The 22,009-nt window shown below is 43.3% G+C and overlaps 1 protein-coding gene across 1 annotated transcript in view; it reads right to left on the bottom strand.

Moving 5' to 3' along the window:
• Positions 1-13,250: 13,250 nt before the first annotated feature.
• LOC147725671 (uncharacterized) overlaps positions 13,251-22,009 on the bottom strand; it is a 78,545-nt gene continuing 69,786 nt past the window's right edge. The window contains exon 4 of the mRNA XM_086964569.1: positions 13,251-13,537. The gene's annotated coding sequence lies outside the window, so the exon portion shown is untranslated. The remainder of the gene's footprint in view (positions 13,538-22,009) is intronic.

Here is a 22,009-nt window from a genome sequence, read left to right as displayed (position 1 = left end):
ATGTGGGACCCCGTCCTGGTCTCGAGTTGAACATACCGGGAGGGATGATAGACCACCGCGAGCTGGAGTGTCTGCAGGCAAGAACCTCAGCGTCTCTGGTCAGTGTGTCCGCCGGGAAGTCATTGTCTCCTCTGTCTTTCTAAGCAAAACATGATGTATATATACCCATAGGTCTCCCCAGGGGTCCTACCTTGCTGTGTTATTGTTTCGGCCTAAAGGATGCCGTCTGGCCTGAACTTTATACAGAGATATTATACAGGAGATGTTCGTCCAGCTGTCAGTCCTGCTGAGCTTCCTAGAAGCCTCATGCATAATGTATGAGATTCGAACTATGGAAAAACCTGCGTTCTGAAGGCAGTGTTGTATCTAGGTAAAAGGTCAGTCCCTATTAACTGTTCTGTATGTAATGTAGGGAAGGATATAGGTGAAAGGTTGCAATGTTACCTGCACCTATATAGGGTACCTATAGAGAATATAACACTGTCACAGCCCTGTGCTCATTTTGTACTTATTTTAATACTTCACAAGGGTGTGCTATGTGTGTTAGTGTAAATGCATGCACATTTACTTTCCCAGGTGTTGCACTCCTCTTCGGGTGGCATCTTTCCAAAAGGAAGACACATAGGCCCTGGTTTAGGTCTTGGCGGTAATGGTCCTGCAGCCACCTTTTTGACTGATTCACCGCACGCCTACTTGGCGGCCAGTCTGCTCTATTTCGATGTTGGTGGGTCCATGGGCAAAACATTGGCAGAGTCCCACCAACTTCTCCAGGAATTTTCACCTGCGTCATAGGCAGAAGCGGCTGTCAGTGGGAGTCCAGCCAAGATGACTGCCGTGCTAATCACAATGTGCCCTTCTGTCAAGGCAACTATGGCGAGAATACCTCCTACTTTGAGTTGGTGGAATCGAAGGAAATGAGGTAAAAACGTACCTTTTTCTGTTTTCTACTTCCGTTTCCATCTTGAACCCCATCATTCTGGTCCCTCCTTTGCTGCTCCGACTTCACTATGATGCCAAACTTCTCTGTTGTTTGCGGGATCTAAGGTAAGCTACTTATACAATTGTCTAACTATGAATCGTGTGTTGACAATTGCTATATCCTCATTTATTTTTGCATTGGTCTTACATGCTATTTTTTCATTTTTCAATTTAAAATGAACACACCTGTATTAACACTAAAAAAAATATTGTTGTAGTGGTGCTTAAGGGTTTTGTGCTTGTAGTGCCTGTGGGTGTGCATTTAATATGTGTATGTTGTTTGTGTGGAATGCAATATATAACCAAAAGGGCAAAACACATTACTTACATATGTTTTCAAGCAAACACAAGACTTGTGTATTGACACATCAATAAGTATTAGTCCACCAGGGGCTCACTCTGTCAGCATAGTGCCGCTAGGACAATGCCAGCACAACAGGAACAACTGAATGGGCTCAGAGCAATACCGCCGGCCTAACGGCGACAGAGCACTGGTAAGCTGCAGACGAGATAGCCTCATCTGGGGAGGTGACCCGCTTACGCGACAGTAAACAGTCTGTTAATTTTGACGGTGGTTCAGCCAGCAGACATCTGAATACAGAAGTAGGGACTCCGTCAAGTCGACGGAGTACTTGAGACCACCACCAATTTGGGTATTAAGTGGGACTCTGACCTATCCTTTGTGACGCAAGTCCAGCACATCTCTTCATCTTGCATCGGGAAACTAAGAAGCTTTAGGAAATTCCTGCACCTCCTACCTGAGGAAAGCCACAGGGTCGTAGTCCATGCTAAGGCGACCGCTCAGCTGGACTATGCGACAAATTTGCACCTTGGGCTACCTGCATATCTGATCCACTGACTTCAGATGGCACAACATGTGGCTGCGAGACTCATCAGATGAATGCCATTCTGTCACCACAAATCCTTGGATATTAGGCAACTGCACTGCCACCCAGTTGCAAAAAGGATCAAGTTCAAGTCCTTCGTGCCCTACGTAACAAAGGACCTAGTTATCTCAGACATAGGCTGTGCCCATACCAACCTAAACGCACACTAAGATCAAACTCCCAGCACCTGCTTTGTGTACCTCGCTATGCTAAGTCCCAAATGGGATGAAGATCCTTCACAGTGAGGACCGCCAGGCTATGGAATTCTTTGCCGTCGCAGATGCATTTGGTGGAAACAGAACTTGAGTTCAGGAGGATCTTGAAGACCTGGCTCTGTAGCCAGGGATAGCTCCTGGCCCACTTTCCCTACCTGATCTCCGCTCAGCGCCGGGACACCTCTGCCTGAGGTAGCTGTTGTGCTTTACAAATGCCACTATTATTATGATAAGATCTAAATCTGGCCCATAGTCAGTACTCTATGTTTAGCTTGGGGTGTTGTTTGAGGGTAAACTACTTACAACTGGTAAGTTTTGTGGTCAATCCAGAAGGTCATTTCATCACACGTCTTGTGCATCTTTCTCATAATAGCGTTTATGGTCTGTGGACTGACTGTTTGTACAGCAACCTGCCCCTGTACTTCTGGTCTTGCTGGAGCTGGTCTAGTGCCCATGGTGCGTAGCATATAGTGACTGAAACTGTGTAATTTAAGATCCCTACGACATCAGTGAGTGGTAGGGTCTTACGATGTGGAAAGGGTGCATCTCCACACCCCTTGTAGCCCCCTAGTTACTGATGGGACCCAATCTAACATTCCTACTTGTTTGTGGAAACTCAACAGCAAACCAATCCTGGTGCTCTTGGTAAGTCAAAGGAATCTCCAGGTACTTGTATTGTCGTGAGGTTGCGTGGGCCCCGGGCACAAAATTTCCATTTTACATGCTCACATTTAAGGTTTTAAATATTTTTAAAAAATGACTTTTAGCGCACCTTTGCTTGCGTGGCCTCCTGAGATAATGTACTCAGAAATGGTTTCGCTTCGTTACATTTCTTGGTAGGCACATTATCAGTATTTAGAAAATTTTGTACAATGACTTAGTATACTGCACAAAAAGTTGTTGTTTTTTGTTGTCCGTTAGGCGACAACTCTGGAGGGCTAGAATAAACAACAATAACAGTGCCAGGACTCAGGCACAGAACGAATGAGTACAGATAAGTATATAAAATGTGCTGCAACTTTTTTAGACTGTGGAGCATCTCCATGGATTGTCGAAGGTCGCCCCATGCCTGAATTCTAGCACAACTTGAATTCAGCTAATTCCCAGTTAATAAAAGAATCACCTTCAAGCTCCTCATGCACGCCTACAAAGCTCTACATGATGCAGGGCCTGCTTTTCTTAACCACCGCCTCACATTCCACGCACCCACCAGAGACCTTCGCTCTGTCCAACTGGCCCTGGCTACCATCCCACATATCCACAAGACCACGGCTGAAGGAAGATTCTTCTCCTTCCTCGCAGCAAAGACCTGGAGCACCCTTCCTCTCCACTTCAGGGAATCTCTATCACTGCCTTGATTCAGTAAGGACCTCAAGACCTGACTATTCAACTGAACTGCAGTGCCTTCGACGGACTAGCAGCCCTCCTCCAGTGCCTTCAGACCATTATGGGTGAGTAGATGTGCTTTACAAGTCACCTAATTGACTGAGTTGAATTCCAAACACCACCCTGAGAAGGTCAGCGGCCTGTTACAAGACTAGCTGCCTGATGACATACGTCTGCAGATAAAAGGGGAGTTAGACCACACTAATGGCTCTGGCAGACTAGTACACCCTGTGCTTATAATGATACGAAGCGCTAAGTATGAGTATATAATTATATGTATCATATGATCAATGCAAAAATACAATGGTCGAATCGTTCATATTCTTCACCATCCTTGTAATGCTGGTTACACTATTTTGTTTCCTTCTATTAATCATTGCAGCGCACGTATTTTATACAAGAGCCCAGTTGCTTCAATAAATATTTGAAACGCCAATCCGTGTACCTCTTGTATCCTCCTTTGGGCCTGCCTGAGATACTAACAAAAGGGTAAGATTTGCGTCCAGGATTTCCTTGGGGGAATTAGGGTTGTCACTTTCTGGCGTTGCAGACACCATACGATGCCCCCCTGTCAGGTTAGGGGGCTAGATGGTGCACTGCGAGCTATTCCGGTCCTGCGTCAACATATTCTAATGGTATGCGTGGACTAAGTCCCACGTAGTTTGATGCTTATGTTGCCCAAATAAACAGTCTTAGTAATTAAGTGGGAACCGTATGACAGTATGCCCTAAAATGTGCAGGGGGTGGTGCCAGTTATAAGACTCTAGCTGCCGTGAGGCGGCATTTCTTGCCTCGAACACCACTCACAAGTAAAATGTTTCAAAGACATATGCAGCATGTGCTGCTGTTACAAATGTAACTGTCCCCCCCTACATCTGGGAGACCTCTATTCCTGAGATGTGTACGTGCCTCTTGGCAGTTTTATCCTACCTCAGCAGGACTGGAGCCGCTATTTATGTGAAGTGATTCAGTGAACAAGAGATTCGACAAACACAGTAAACCATAGGTGGGAAACAACTTTTAAAGAGTCAAGCTTGACAAAGTTACAGGGATAGATTGTAGGAAGCTGGCTCTGTATCTTCTATACCAAAGCGAGGTATAGTGTGCAGAGAGTCCAGGTATCCCTTTGCGTTGACAGGGATTACTCTAGCAATCCCAAGGTGCTATTTCCAGGTGTAGCTGCGGTCAAGCAGCCATAAGCTTATCAGAGAAGGGTGTTAGGACATTCACTGCATACACAAAATCAATAAGTGAGACACACACTCAAAAAGGAGACACGCCAATTTAGAAAACTACGGAGTTAATATGTTTGAGCACTCAAGAACTCAGAACAGGTAAGTACTTTGCAATAGAATCACTTTTAAGTATCTTTTGCAGGTTAGAAACACAGTTCTCACTTGTGCACAATGTTATCCTACGGGAGGAAAATGACACAATAGAACACTTATATTTGTTGTGTGTTCTTGGTGGACCTACTTTGGTCTTGTTGTTGAAGAGAGTCAGGGACCATTGCCCTACCTGCAGATTGAACAGTGTTGTGCTTGGAAGTCTCTGTGCAGCAGGGAAGAGGAGCTAGTCATTGTGCAGAAAACTCGCTTGGATGAAGCAGGAGCCATTTTGAAGAGCACGGACAAAGGGGACTCAGAGACAAGTCCGGGAGCTCCCAATGGGAGGCCCAGTGCAGGAGCATCTCAACAACAAGGGGCACCAACTGGAATACGGGCCGGGTGGCTCGGTGTGCAGGGTCTTTGGGGTCGTTAGACACGTGTGTCAAATTGCCTCCTTTGGTCTGGTCAACAGATTGGACAACAGCTGGGTAGTGGAGTCACTCTTGAGGCTATCTCTTCGATGCGATGACCCTTGTCGATTGGCTCTTGTTTAGGTGAGTTGGAGTCCAGGGCTGGACTCAGAACAAGCCTTGGTTGCGGCATGCCGTTGTTACTCTGGGTATTGGCACAGCTGGGCTTAGGCTTGGCAGGAAGACGCTGTGGGCCTCTTGGAGTCTGATGACCTCCTCCTGGGCAGCTGCTGCTGGGCATTTGGTGTAGGCAGAAGGTGCAGTGTACTGGTCATAGTGGTTGGTGCATGCAGTTGCAGGGGAGTCATTCCTTGGCTTCAAAGGAGATCTTTGGGGCTTTTTCTACATGCTGAAGGAACTATGGTTTCTGGAGGCAAATGGAGTCCATTTTTCCAGAATTGTCAGGAGCAGACACCCAGCTGGTGGGGTTGGCGTCAGGTCAGTCTTCTGCTTCTCTGTTCTTCCCTTTTTTGGGTCAGCAGGGCCCTTGTTCTCCCCTTTTTTTCGAATTCCAAAGTTGATCTGAGTTCCTGTGCTCAGGTGACCACCTAAATACTGAATTTTGGGGTATTAAGAGACTGAAGGGCAGTAGCCAACGAGATACTTTCCCCTAAGATCACTACTCCCCCTACATGACCACATCCTGTGGGAAGTGGGCATGACTCTGACCCAGTGTCCTAAATCCTGCCAACACAAAGATGGCGGATTCCTAAAAGTGTGGGTCACATCAAGCAAGACACCTTAGGGTGTGCCTGACTGGTGAAGGTCACCACGCCTATTTTGAATACTAACTTTCGCACATATTCTCGCACCAATGGGTGGCATGACCTGAGGTTTGTATCCAAAACAGTGGTCCCTAGACAGTTAGGGGTACGCATGAGAAAATAAATATAGATCAAATTATTCTATATTCTCTGTCCAGTCGGACAGGTTTTTAATGAATCATATATTGTTGTAGTCAGTTTATCTATACAATATCAAGTGGGACACGGCCTGTGTCCTACTACCACATATAGACAGGTGTGACATACATAAAAGGTTGGTATCAGGCAAGGCGAGACAGTCTGCTTATAATCAAATTTTTGCAGGTTAATGAATCGTAGATACACTATTGTGACATTTCATATGGTATAGTCAAGAACATATAGTGTATATTGTGTCGATGACGTTTTGATCACTGTTTTTAAGATGAAGGGATCATTTTCAGGACATTGTGATTCATGCCTGTATCACATTTATATCAAACATCAAGCCCAAACATAGGTGGAGAACAACACAAACACATTACATGTGGTTTTTCAATTGAGGAGGAAAGGGGAAGGAATTGGGAAGAAAAGGATATATACACATATTAGGTTGGTGTAGTGTACAATTAAAAGACATATATACAAAGTAGGCATGTCTGGCTAAAGAGTTTTATCAATATGACGAGAATTGCCTAATTTCAACACACTGTACTGTTTGTGTAGACCATTCGAAAGTTGTGCAGAATCTTTTCGAGGTGATGTGGAGTCATGCTGGGATCAAAAAAGCCTTGCCGGTTTAACATACCTTGTAGGTTTTGCGGTACCAAACTTTACATTTAGGCTTTGCGGTAACAAACTTGAGAATTTAACACGCTGTAGTTATGCTGCATTTACAAATCTGGACGGGGGCAGCTAAAAATAATAATAATAATAATGTGATTAAAGAGATTTTGGTGCAGTGAGGAGAGCTATGGCTAGTGCCTAAAGTAGGTAAATCCAAGAAAAGAACCGAAGTCGACCAATTTCTAACATCATTCGTGGTGATCCAAGGCCGTTGCTAGTGTCTAGACTTTAAAACCGTGAAAAATTAAGGCGGCCGTCGGTGGCGGTGAACCGCGACGCAGGAAAGAAGTGCCGCTAATAGAGGCAGTTGGCTTACCTAGGAGCGAATAGGGGAGGCAGTGGTCAAAGTTAAAAGTGGACCGTTTAGATGTGAGTGCTGATTAAAACCTGTAAGTGAGAGAAGTATATATTAAGGTCCAGATGCTACGTGGAGCATCCTGTGAATGGTAAAAGCTGGTCAAGACCTTACCGCAATATGATATGCTGCGAGTCCGGTAGTTTTAAGGTAAAATGCCTGGGGGAGAGAAAGGGAGGGGGAGGTAAGGCCCCAATGCATGCATGTAGAATTAAAAATTAGGCAGTGGGAGCCAGCGGTCGTGCTTATCGTCTTATACCGTTGCTGGTCGTCCTACAATGGGGTCCAAGCCTACAGTCGAGCCGATGCTCCGAATGACTGTGCGGCGTGCGGAGATTGGCCTCCATTTTGTTTTGAAATGGTCATGTGACGAAGTGAGTTAATGGGTCGGCCATTTTGTAAGGTGCAAAATAAAACCCGTGTTGCGATCTATGGGAGGTGGATGGGTGAACTGCTATAGCATGCTTAGAGGTTAAGATTAGCATTTCAAGGCAAATTTATAAAAACAACATTGTAGATCATGAATCCGCATAGAGACACCGAATTATTTGAAACAAACATTTTGAAAATTAAACAGTTAGGCAAAGCAGGGTTTAGTCAGTGTAATTTCCGGTGATTTCAGACTAATTTAAAGTTCATAGTAAGGAAGTCCAGTCCTCGAGACAGTTGAGGCCAGTGTGGATGCTTTTACTCTTCAGTATCCATTTTAGTTCTTCTTTGTTCAAGAGGGCGATTAGGTCACCACTTCTTGGTGGGATTTTTATTGCATCAATGATTGTCCATTATAGATCAAGGTCGCTGTGGTCTTTTTCAATGAAGTGGTCCACAAAAGGTGCATTGGGTGTTTTGCACCGAATCCTGCTCTTGTGTTGACAGCTTCTTAGTCGAGCTTTCTGCGTAGTCTCTCCTATATATTTTTTTGACAGGGACAGAAAATTGCATAAATGACATTCATACTAGTACAATTCGTGAAGTATTTCCTCTGGAAGTTGATTTGTTCAAAAATGAAGTCCTTCCCTTCAACTGTACAATCACAGACACTGCATGAACCACATTTCACATGACCTTTTATGTATGTCACACCTGTCTATATGTGTCCCACTTGATATTGTATAGATAAACTGACTACACCAAGATATGATTCATTAAAAACCTGTCCGGCTGGACAGAGAATATAGATATTATTTGATCTACATTAGTTTTCTCATGCGTACCCCTAACTGTCTAGGGACCACTGTTTTTGAAATAGTATATGTACCTAAGGTCCCTAACCAATTGCTTGACTGGGTTTCCCTTGTGTTTTGTAACAAAGACCTGAGGGTTGGCATCTCTCAGGACTGGGGTAGAGACAGGGTTGCATTAAATAGGTGGTATACTTTGAAGCTGCCGGCCCTTGGAATTCTAATTGCTAGCCATCCTGTTTGGAGGAGGTGTAAACACCCCAGTTGGAGCAGGCTTTGTTTCCTGACTTCTGAGGGAGATCCCTCACCTGCTTGGTGGTCAGACACGTGTCTGCGGTGACAGGCTGGTCTGGACCAGACACCCAATACGCTAGAGGAAAGTGGCTTTTCAGGGGGTACCTCTAAGGTACCCTCTGGGTTTAGTTATTAATAAATCCAACACAGGTATCCGTGTGGGTTTCACGTTTGATACCAAAAATTCCATATTTCAGTGAATCCATCATGTAGCTGTGAAACTTGTTTTGACCAGGGTCCACACATAGTTTAAAATGGCTGCACTGAGTACTTGTAACATCTTAAAAGGGTATAGATATTACAGGGCACCTCTGCTCATGCAAAGATGTCCCCTCATGTAGTGTAGAGCACACCCCTTAGGGCTGTAATGGCTGCTCTAGGGGTGACTTACCTATACTGCATGCAGTGTCTGCTAACATGGCACACAGTAGGTGTGTTATGTCGAGTTTGCGTTTTACTCTTCATAGGGCACGCAGCATGCAGTGGCAGTCTGTGTGTTGGTGCTGAGGAGTCCCTTGGGTGGCACAATAAGTGCTGCAGTCCAGGGGACTAAGCATGGGCGGAAAATCCGTTACGCTCGCGGATTTTGCGGATTTTCGGGAAATCCGCAATCCGCGAGATTTGCGAATTTCCCGCAAAATCCGCAAATCCGCGAGCAGCGGATTTTGCTCGCGCTGCTCGCACTGTTCGCGTGAGTTCGCGCCCCGCGAATAAGTGCAAAATTGCAGAAATACGATCTTAGCAAAACTGAAAGTAACTACTTACCAGGTTCAAAAGTTCAGGCACATCATTAGTAGCCATTTCCTGTAGTGCTTCCTGAGGGGCCCCTCCAGAGTTCAGTTGCCAGTTGAAACTATTATGTGACCCTGCTCTGAACCTCAGAATAGTTACACATATGCCACAAAGGTCCTGAATTACAGCTAAGGGAGACAAGCAGGAGCCAGGCTGGAAGTTAAAATCCATTAATCAGCCCCTAATTCATTATTGTCAGTTGGGGCAGGGCAGGTGTTGTAACTAATTTTGCAACAATGAAAGCACTTAGCAAGTGCAAAAGATCACTAATCAGGGCGCACTAAGGAAGCAGGTGCCAGCTAAAAAAATATTCTGTGACACATTAATCAGCCCCAAATTAATTCAGGTCACTTGAGGCAGGGAAGGTGTGCTTTGCCGAAAATAATGTACACTGGACAACCAGAGGGTGTGGTGATGAAACAGAGGGTGGCATGGGTGGGCCAGAGGGTGGCATGAGTAGTCAGAGAGTGGCAGTGGTGACAGAGAGTGGCAGTGATGAAGAAGAGTGTCCCAAACAGGCTGGACACGTAGAAACAACAAGTTCGCAAAACTTGCGACCCGACAGGTAAGTTCGCAAATTGCGAAATTGTAAAAACCCTCGCGAACTGGCAGAAACACGGGCGAACACAAAAAAAAAAAATCTGCAAATTCGCGGGAATTCGCGGATTTTGCAGATTGCGAATCCGCAAATCCGCAAAATTCGCGGATTGCCAATCCGCAAAATCCGCTCATGCTTACAGGGGACCCTCTTTGGTAACCAATGCCCTAGGTTCCATGGGTACCAGTTACGAGTGAGTGCCAAAGTTTTGCCAATTGTGGGAAAAATTGTACAATTTTAGGGAAAGAGATCTGGTGCTGGGGACCTGATCAGCAGGAACCCAGCACGCTTTCAGTCAAAGTTGCACCAATTACAAGACAAACATTGGGGGTTACCATGTCAAAAAGAGCATTTTCCTACATAGGTGCTTCCTTATTCCCTGTAGGAGGTAAAGATGACTGCTATGGTCGCCTCCGTTTTTTAGTAATTCTAGTTCTCTTGTGTGTGCTTATTCAAAGCCTACTCAGAGGTCAGAGACATCCAAATGCCCACATCAGCCATTTTGAGCAAAATATGGCTCTGGCTTAGTTCTTCAAGGTTTGGCCTTCCTACCCAAGGGTGCCTGAACTTGCACTAATGCTGGAGCGTGAAAGTCCAGGTTGTTGTAACTCACACAACCCCACTTGACATACATGCCAGAGCGGTGTCCGTGCTTTCTGGGGTACTAACAGTCTCTTAAAGGGGCGGAGAATGCAGTGGTAATTCAAACCCAAATTCTTGCTTTAGAATATCACACACAATTTACTATACTAACAAAAAGACACAGAGGAGTCTATTTACTGAATTCTTACTCAACACAGGGCAAAATCCAAAAATGCTGTGCTGTGTTGTGTGAGAAGGAGAGAGCAGGGCAGTGCCACATCTGCAGACCGATGGCACTCACCGGTGTGGCTGCGGATTGCACTTTAAACTCCCTGGCACTGAGCCATTCTCTCACGCGTACACAGAGGGGCAGATTTCCAAAAAATACAGGCAAGGCAGAGCAGCAACCAAAGAGAACGTGCTGCATTATTTGACCGGGAGGGAGCAGGAGAGCGCCATATCTACAGGGACATGGCTCTTTCTTCCCCTCTACCTAGTGCCGGCGCTGATATCAGCTGCCAAGTGCTATGCACACAGTTTAGCGTCATAGAGCTAGGGCGTGTGTGTGAGTCTAGCATAGGTTTTGTATAGGAAGAGTACCCTTCCTTGCCTCAGCCACGTTTAAATGGGAGTAAAAGAGGGAAAAGTGTGATAAAAGGAGGAAAATAAACCTCAATTTCACCGCCCTTTTTCACCACCTTCCACTCTGCAGGAGCGCCACTTCTTCGATGGTTTGAATACGAGGATAAAATGCGGAGCCTGAACGCACTTTGGGGCATATTTACAAGCCCCTATCGCCAACTATAATGTCACTCTTTCTGACATTGTGGTGGTGTTAGGGGCTTCGCCTTATTCACAAGGCAGCGTTAAGCCACTTGACGTGGCTTAACGCTGCCTTGTGAATAAGGCTCCCTTTCACGCTATACTTTTTTTAAACAAAAACTTTAACTTGTTTTTATATAATCGCTGCTTTCAATGCCTCCAGAACAAGGACATACATGTACATTTCCAGGTATAATAGCATAATATATATCCAATGCTATCAACATCGTATCCTATGGTGTTGCCCGGACTCACTACTTGTGAGCCGAGCTACTCTCCTTTGTATTAGCAGTACAATTTTTTAAACAATATACCCAGTATCTTGAACGACATAGGCTTTCACACTATACTTAACGTGAGAGGGGTGGACAATGGGTGTTGCGGTGACCGTTGCACAGCAACACCCATTGATTATGATGCTGCCCCATATTTACAAGGGCAGCGTAAAGATGGGGCAGCTCCAAAATTAAGACCAGGGAAAACATGGTCTTAAACAGGCGCAACAAGGAGACATGTTTAATTCCTCCTTGTCTTTGCTGTTTTTTATGTGTGCTGCGTTGTGCAGCACTCATAGAAACAGAAAAAGGCCATTGGTTGTTTATGGGCAGGAAGGTGACCACATAAACAATCAATAAAAGAGATAACGTTTGGCAACTTGTATGTGCGTTGCAATAAGCAGCACTCACAGAAGTTTCAAAATGCCATTTCAGATTGTTTATGTGCAGGAAGGGACAACGCAGGCACCCTTGCAAAACGGTGCAAGAGTGTCTGGTAAAAGTAGCACCAGCGCACGGAGAAATGCAGGGCTGCACTGTATCCTTGTAAATACGGTGCAGCCCTGCGTTTTGTAAGTGGCGGAGTGCGGCGTTACGCGAAGGTGGCTAACGCCACGCTCCACCACTTGCTAGTAAATATGCCCCTTTTACCTATGTTTTCCGTTTTGTCTGCGCTTCAGCGAAGTATAAATGAGGGTGCGAGTAATCACCGAGTGCAGTAAACACCCCACCATTCATAACTCCGAACATTTCACAAACTGTGGTTTGTGAGCAATCAGAGATTCCGACCAGTCAGTGCATGATTTCCTCGGTTTGAATTGTGCATTTAAAACTAGCTGAGATGAAATGTGTACCTCAGGATATTGCAGGGTTTAAACCGCCTGTGATCAGAAACAGAGTGCAGACCTCCAGATACACATGTCCATGGCAGAGACTGTGCCCTGGAATCTTTAGCAAGCACGTGTTATACATGGTACAGGACATGCTAAGTACAGGGGTAAAATGTGAACAAGCAGTGGTAATGCCAGTAGGTCTGGCTTTAAAGTAATGTTGTACGGATATATGAAGCACCACTAGTAAGTTGCATAGAGATAGAAATGTATGTGTGTGGAAGCAAAGACAGCTGCAGTGTCAAGCCAGACCTAAAAATCCATGTAGGTTAATTACTGCCCCCTCCCATCTGTGCTGCTGCCAGAGAAAAACAACATAAATTATTTAGTTATTTAAGACAATTTCATAACATTCCAGTGTCGTGTGTATGCATTAAAGTTTCAAGCTCAAGCAGCGGGAAACAAAAACAAAATGATCACAGCTGCGTGGACGGCAAGCACTTTTTTTGTGGAAGCACACAACTTCTGCCCAATGAAAACATGTCCTCCTGGTTCACAACATGTGGGCGGAGCCAAAGCCACTCTCTAGTGATGCTCACATAATTATCTGGTGACAGCTGCACTTTCAAGACAGAACACAAATAAGAAAGAATTGGGGAGGGAAAATGTTGACACTTCAATCACCCTTTATTTGAAATGGGAAAAAAAACATAAGGAAGGTTATGCATAGGTTGTACAGCTGCAGAATAATCATGCATATAAAGTGAGCAACAGAAGAACATGATCTTTCTCCCAGAGGGTCTCAGCAGGTTTGTAAAAACCAGTCATCCAATCAGGAACCAGATGTCTTAGATGGTCTTTAACATTTCAGGATATAGTGGTGTCCAGCGTTGAACTTCCTGTGGCTTGTCTTTCCTCCAGACCCTTAAAACATCTGTCTTATTGTTGTGTCATTCTAGTCAAATGAATAAAAGAAACATGTGTGAGCAGGAAGCTAACTTTAAGGCCCCAGTCAGTCAGCAGATAAAACAAACCAAAACACAAAAACACGTTAATATATTTCATTGACCTTCCCAAAGTCAAACATGCAACATAGATAAGCTGCTCCCCCTGAGCAGAGCTCCCTGATTATGAAGACGTCTTACATGGAGTAGTAACGAAGAAACATCATATAATGTGTTTTTCTTGTTATTAAAAGAGTCACCCAGCAAAGAGGAAGGAAAGAGTTCTCTTTGCTCAGTCCCCCATCTCTAACAATGACCAAAAAGAGACATGAATTAATGTTTCTTTGATGACATCACCTGGGATTTTGGGCTGATCTGTATTCCTGGATAGTCCCTTTTAAACAATGCAAGCTCTAACCCTCAACAAATTGTAATCCATAACACGAATCCTGAGATACCTATATAAATAAAGGGGTGACCCAGAGAAAGATGTCACAATGCACCTCAAAACCCTAGCTTACATCATCATAGAAAGGGACAGTCTAAAAAAAATAGTTTCTTAACTGTAACTCCAGTTCTCTTGCAAGGGAATTTCCATGTATAGTCATAAGCACTGAATAGTCCCGTCCACGCGCCGAGACCACGGAGCACTTTTTCACAATATGTCTTCTTAAGTGTAAATGATTGGCTTTCTTCAGGAAGGCCAACAGAGTCACTTAAGAAAGACAAACATTATGCAGCCAATAGGACTAGGCTACAATAGCCCAGTTCTTGATCTTGCACTTAAAAATGGGCCAGGAGAATTATATAAGTGCATAATTTCATGATGTTTTAATTCAACAGCATAAATCTCTTTCACAAACCTTTTTTTGATAGCACATACACATGAAGGAAGCAGGGCAGAGTAGTCTCATTGTCTGTAATTATTGAGTTAAAAATAGAAGCTGCACCTTTAAGAACCCAGAGCCTACCAGTAACCCATCATGCTCAGCAGGTGAACTGGAGTTACAGGTGAGAAATTATTCCTTCTCTGATAGGGGATTTCCTTTTATAGACATGAGCACTAAATAAAGTAGCAAGCCACCCCCACAGAACGCGGTGGCGAAGACAGAGTGAACTATGGTAGCCAGTTAAGTAAATAGAATTCTAAGAGAGGCCTGTTCTATTTGAGTGTCCGCTCTAGCTTCCAAGTCTAGACAGTAATGTTTGGGAAATGTATGGACAGATCTCCATGTGACTGCTATGCAAATATCTGGAATAGGGATATTCCTCAATAAAGCAGCAGTAGCCACTTTCACTCTAGTGGAGTGAGCTTTCTGTTTAGCTGATATTGTCTTGTTATTTTATTGGTAGCACAAAAGATGTGGGAAACTATCCATCAGGACATGGATTGTGTGGAAGTGGCTAAACCTGTGTGGTCAGGATCATAGTTGATTAACAATTGGTTTGATCTGCGGATGTCCCTTGCCTTATCGAAACAGAATGTCAAAACTCTCCTCCGATTCCGAAAATGATGAGATATTTCAGCTACAGCATTATTATTATGTTGACAACACTTATGTGACCTATGTATATTTCTTTTGGAGTAACAGTTTATTTTACAAAAATCAATTTTTATCCTTTCAATTTTAATTATGTGTATCAATGAATATATTCATATCGATTTTTTATCAATGTAATTAAACTTTGTACCTTACCATATATTTTTTCTTTTGAGTATCTTTTCTCCTTATGGTGTGTCCTTTTTTCCTGTTTTTGTCAGACCTTGTACTTTTTTGCCTGGGCCTTTACCCTTACATATGTTTGCTTAACTCTGACCCAGGAAATGTATCCCTTTCAGGGGGTCCCTGTTACCTCACCCGATCTTTCTGATCACTACATTAGCACTTGGAAAATATTTTCAACACTATTGCGTCGAAGCAACTCAAAAGGATTTCAGTTAAACAATCCAAACCTGGGTTTAATGGTCCCCTAAATGATGAACGTTGCAAACGTAGGCTTTCAGTGAGGCTTTGGAGAAACTCTCCCTCCAAATAAAGCCTCATACCATTAAAGAAGATTAGAAGCACCTACAACAAACACATTCGCAATGCTAAAACCGACCATTTCAGGGCTCAGCTTGACGGTGCCATAAAAATAACCCAATAAGCTCTTCAGAATTCTCAAGCAACAAACTGTTCACTCTTCCAACCATATCTCAACACCCATGACCTCCCTTCCTAGTGGGGAGGTCTTCTCAGCACATTACTCTGAAAAGGCAAGAAAAATTTAACTGGAGCTGCAATCTGCCATTCCAATTTTGCGACCTCTGAACTCCTCTGCATCATCGGATGAATTTACGGAACCGTCGGCAGGGTCTTCAAAGTTCTTCACATAGGTTGTGCTCCCAAAAACAACACCTCTTGGAATTCTTTTCTTCTTCCAGCCGACAAAGAGCTGCTCCACTCTATGGCGTCCTAAAAACCTTCCAATCACTTCAGCGATCCACTACCTGCTAAGTTTTTTAAAGATCTCAATTCGTCCATTCTCCCTCTTTGGTCCTGCATCATTCGTGAATCCCTCTTGCAGGGTAGGATCCCTGACTGCCTCAAAAGGGGTCAAGTCACTCCCATCCCTCAGACGCCTAACACCAATCTAGCTGATCCTAACAACTTACGGCCTATCACCAACATGATGACTCTAGCTAAGTTGCTCGAGAAATGTGTCTGCATGCAGCTTTGCAAACACATAGAGAAATGTCAACTCCTTGACCACTACAAGTCGGGTTTCACAGCAGTATAGAAAAACAGTGGTCCTCAAACCAATCAATCCTAGTCGCAAAATGAATTCACAAATTCCCAGTTTCTGAGCTAAAGTGAATTCACGCTCTTCATAAGAAACAATGTTTCAACAAAAGAATCTTCACAATGAAAGAAATTTTAACTATGAAAAATGGATATGTGGAAAACGAAATTCATATGAAACAAACTCGATTTCTTTTCATCAATAGTGTTTTATCACTGGAAATTTTATGAGGGCTGCTCCAGGGGGAACGTGCAAAGAAGTAGTGCTCGAAAGTAGGTGAGTGGGGAAATGATTCCCAGAGTGAAGAAGGATGGAAAGAAGTTCAATGTGGTATTGATCAAACATATAAATCTTAGTGTCCTGTCCCTACAATATTTTACATGGTCTATTTACATCAATTTGTACAGTCACAGATTGTAATCATCTGTGGCACGTAATAGGGAAAGGCTGGATGGGTCCAGGTACATGGGTGTATGATCGTCGACATTTCGACTCGACTTGTGACATGTAGGACGGTTGAGCCGTTGCCTGCGAGTCTTCCTCAGGACGGGATATATGGGGATAATAGGAGGCAACCAACATGTGGTTTTAGCACCTCATCTGGTGGGGAGAAATGGCGGCTATCAGTAATATTCAAAGTAGCACATCCTATATAGCACATCCTATGACTATCATTGTGTGTGAGCTTACCCGCACGCAAACCACTGCAGGAAAGTTGGCAGTTTCCTGGCATGAATTCAGTTCAGTCGGACGCCCCTCCAGGGTCAGTCCGGTGGGCAACATAACTGCACAGGTTATGCATGAAATAAGAATCTTAATGTATAATTCTGATGTTAGTGCAACCAACCCTCTATGTATGGTAGCGCCCTTATAGGGGGCCTAATGCACAATAACAAGGATTATTCAAGGAATCTCACCCGGTGCTATACGTGAGGATCATGGTCTGCACGATGCGAGAAACCTATGCGTATAATTCTGTCTTAGGTCTAACTGGCCCAATATATTAAATTGAGCCCATATAGGAGGCCTACTGCCCAATACATAATTAATTCAAAACACTCAATAGGTACTGTCCGTTAGGATACAGCGTGGGTCTGTATAGGCAATTAGGGCTAGAGCAATCTCTGTGGTGGCTAGGGAGTAGTGCTATAGAGATGAATCATGGTAGAGAAATTTAGGGGACCTCATCTGTGTAATTACGTGGGTAGCCCGCATGATTCAGTTACAGTGGTGAGCTACAAGGATCCACCCGGACCAGGGCAATGCCCTCATGCGATTCCCAATAGTCGGACTTAAAAACAACCAACAGCCTTTTTCACTTCCCTTCACCTCGCTTAAATGGGACCGTGCAGCTACAGGGTGCCCAAACTAAGTCAAATTAAAATTAAGGTCGGGCTGGAGGTGGGAGCGAAAGGCGTCTGCTCACCTCTAGGTTGTTGGTGCGTCCTTGCAGTAGTAGAAACAGCGTCCGATTGACGCGTCTCTAGGTATACGAGCCTGTGTTAATCTCCCACGTGACGTATAGAGAGTAAACATAGAAGTCAGACTTCCTAAGGGGTGCTCCGAGCAGCTCTACGCATGATGCGGTACCGATAGGTGGCAATCTGTATCTCCTTGTTGACGGTCAATATACAAGGGACCTAATTACACATGCATGTTCGTCCATTCAAGGGTACAGTAAATGATTAGCATAGGGAACAATAAATATTTAATACCTCAATACGTGTAATAGAAGCCTGTAAACAATAGTGACTCGTAATATGTAATTAAATGTACAGTGACATGTTAAACGATTGATAAAAATTAGATTGACATACGTGATCCACTCTATGCAATGCATTGTATAGTGAATTAAAAAACAGTGAATAATAAAAACAGTATAAACAACTACTTGCAGCCATATAGAGGTAAGCCTTCCACTCTGAATATTAAATTAAAACATATGCAGTTGAACCCTGTATCACAGAGCACTAAGTGTTAGGAACCCGCTCGGAGGCGTGGTTCAATTTAGTACTGGAAGGTACATTAATACTCCATGTGGTGTGCTCAGTGTAAAACCATCATGTGAATACCGTACCCTATGGACTGTCCTTGTGGTGTGTTGTTGTGTTAGAAACTGTCTGATGTAACATGAGAGTCATATTCTCAGAAGGGTAGACTGCCCATGCTGACACTGGCGGTCAGGTAGTATGGAATGTGCCCTCGATGATCAGCTTTATCACATCGAAGAGATTACGTTCTTGTCACCCTGTTGATTGTATTGACCATTTTCACTCACATATTACTTTCCAGGCAACACGCTGCTCCTAATGTTCGCTATCTTAGCATGTTCCAATTTTGAGTATGTGTGTGTAGTTTAAGGTACGAATTTGGGTTATTGTTTCCCGTGTGACAATCACTTACTCCTTGTTATAGTATCAAACGTGAAACACTGCATCTGTCCATTTCTTATTTATTTACCGCTTTCACGCACATTGCGGCGTAATATTTCCCTCTTAATTTGTTTACCGCTTTCACGCATGGCTGTTTTTATCTCGGGTGGCACCATCTTCTTTCAGGTACCACCATCGCTTTCCATTATAGTGCACCTTGGGAGATAAGGTTTGCTCACTCAAATAAACCCTTTGAAAAATGTTTTAAACTGTGATTTATAACAGTATTTTATTTATTGTTCATTACAATGCTGTGTATGTTCTTGTTTGGCAGAACGCATAGCCCCTGATGAAGGGCAAGTGCCCGAAATGCATTGGGCAAGGGCTTTACACTTGTGAAAAAAGTTATTTATGTGTGAACAACACCATGAGAGACTGAAAAAATTCAAGACAATTTTAATAAAACTTTATTTAAAAGAACTTTAAGAAACTGTCAACAAATAGTTTTTGAAATTATATTCCTGAGTGCATTTGGGGACGTTTTCCACTTCTGGGACAACGCAACAGAATATATTAATTTTCACTCTCACTCAGGAGGAATTACCAAATATCACCTACCTACCTTGTAAAAATTTGACTTCACCATCCTTAGAAAAAACAGAGTGCGATCGTTCTTTGCCAAGGAGTCATTTATAGTTTTCTGAGTAAAAAGAACTATGCACCCATAATCAAAATGCAATACGAAGAGGTTATGAATCTAACTGAACAAAGAGCAGAAACATTCAGGTATTCTGAAGAGGATACACAGCGAATATACTCACTAATTGAAGAAACTGAAAATTTAACAGCTAATACTGGGTCAAAACAGAGCAACATCAAGCTACTGCTCTACATGTCAAAGAAAATAGTTAACCAACGTTTACATGCCAATATATGACTGAATTTCAGAAGACCATGAGGCATATCCAAGGTTGGATGAATGATAACCACCTTAAGCTGAACCCTGGCAAGACGGAACTACTCTTGCCCGGGAAAAGCGAACCCAGCTGGGGCCCCCATTTTTGGCCCACCGATATGGGAACTCCTCCTGTTAGCTCCGCCTCAGTAAAAAGCTTGGGGGTCACTTTAAGATCAGATTTGTCGCGGCACTCTCAGGTAGGTGCAGTGGTGTCAGCAAGTTTTTTTCAGCTCCGCAAAATAAAAAAAATTGCTCAGTTCCTTACACACTCTGCCCTCATTCAAGTCACTATAGCCCTGGTGCTGTCCCCTCTAGACTTTTCAAACAGCATTTATTTAGGCTTACCATTGGGACTTTTGAAAAGACTCCAATTGGTCCAGAACCAAGCAGCCAGACTCATAACTAAACAACCCAAGAGGCACTCAATCAAATTAGGCATGAAGGAGCTACACTGGTTACCTGTGGCCCAGAGAATAGCTTTTAAAACCTGCTGTATAACCTTCAGAGCCTTAAATAATTGTGGACCAATTTTTATTAAAAACCTAGTGACAAAATATGTCCCCACACGACACCTCCGATCTGCCCAGAAAACACTAGTGGTGGTGTCTCGATTCAAAAGGAAACGACAAGGGGGCAGCTGCTTTCACCACCTCGCTGCCACCCTTTGGAATTCGTTACCTCTACCACTCAGACATAGTAAAGATCTGCTCACGTTTAGACATGCCTTGAAGACCTGGCTGTTTGAGCAAGCCTATTTATAGTAGTTTTCACAGCAACATGTATCATTTCTTCCTTCCGACAGGGCCATGAAGCCCACGGGCGTACGAGCGCTTTAAAAATGGCATATAACATAACATAACAATACGCTCATAAAATATCACAAAGTTCAAAGGATTCCTCGAGGGTCACGTATCTCACTCAAAATAACCTTATTTAAAAATAATTCATGATTCACTGAAAAGTGCCAAGCAATACTCAATAAATGGTCTCTAGATCTCATATTATTCATAATAGAGGAACTGGCAAAACGAATAGAGGACCTCACAAAAGAATCACAACAGCTTAAACAAGAATTGAGCCAAATGCTCAGTACGGAGGAATTAAATGAAACATTGGATGACATTAATAAACAACTTGATACATACACAAAGGAGATCAATGAACGGAAAATCAGGAAATTTAAAAGAGACACCCAGGACTATAAGTTAGGGGAAGTGTATAATTGGGCAGATATTTATGCCAGACGCAGACAGCAAAAACCTAACTCTGGCAGATCTGCAGATGAAACATCATCATCAGACGAATCACAATACTGGAGGCATCCTCCATTTGGAAGACAAGATCAAAGTAAGACCAGTGAAAAACGATCCACGTCCAGTGGAGGATCATTATCAACTACCTCCAACTTAGCTTTTTTAGAAATAGGTCAGACCCCATTAGAAGAACCTGGAGGAGCCACAGAAAAAACAATATCAGAAGAGGATTCAATAGTAAAAAACACGAGGAGTCAAAAACCCTAGTTATCAATCTTTCAAACTTAAATATTACCCGCTTTGAATCTCAAGTGCTACAGAAAGGTACATCATATGTATCCACTTACCATTCTAATCTACTAGACACTGAAGTGTGCACCTACAAATTCATGAGATCTCTAAGACTAAAACATTTCTTTTCCAATGTCATTCCAACAACAGAACAACCACCGAAGGACACCCTTATGGGATTACGGAACAAGAGTAAGTTCATACCACCCATCAGCCACAAGGTTCTCAATGCTTTCGAAAAGTTAATTTCAAAAGACATTGAACAGATTTACAAACAACCTAAATCAAAACACACAACTCTTTCAACAAAAGAACAGCAAACTGTAAAACATCTGGCCAGCAACCCCAACATTACAATTTGGCAGGCGGATAAGGGTGGTGCCCTTGTTATCATGGACACGGAGTTTATGTGGACTGTGTAAATGAACATGTTCATGACACCAATACGTATACAAAATTGACTTGGATCCAACTAAGGAATTTATCAGAATCCTAACTACCATCATTGACCAAGCCATAAGTTGTGGAGTTATAGGAAGCAAAGAAAAGGAATTTTTAATTAAACAAAATCCAGTAATACCATATATCTATATGATCCCTAAGGTGCATAAACATCCTACTCATCCACCGTGCAGACCTATAGTGTCTACCATTAATTAGATTCATGAGCCTGTTGGAGAGTATTTGGATAAACATTTACAACCAATTGTTCAAACAATGTCCACGTACATGAAGGATACAACCAACTTTTTAACCATCTTGGAGGAGCATGCAGCCATGTACACCAAAGAGATGATTTTATGTACAATTGACGTAAAATGTTTA

The sequence above is a fragment of the Lissotriton vulgaris genome, chromosome 3_2, assembly GCF_964263255.1.
Source record: "Lissotriton vulgaris chromosome 3_2, aLisVul1.2, whole genome shotgun sequence".
Lineage (NCBI taxonomy): Eukaryota > Metazoa > Chordata > Amphibia > Caudata > Salamandridae > Lissotriton > Lissotriton vulgaris.
The sequence above is the reverse complement of the archived record's forward strand: the minus strand, read 5'-3'. Positions and strand labels throughout refer to the sequence as shown.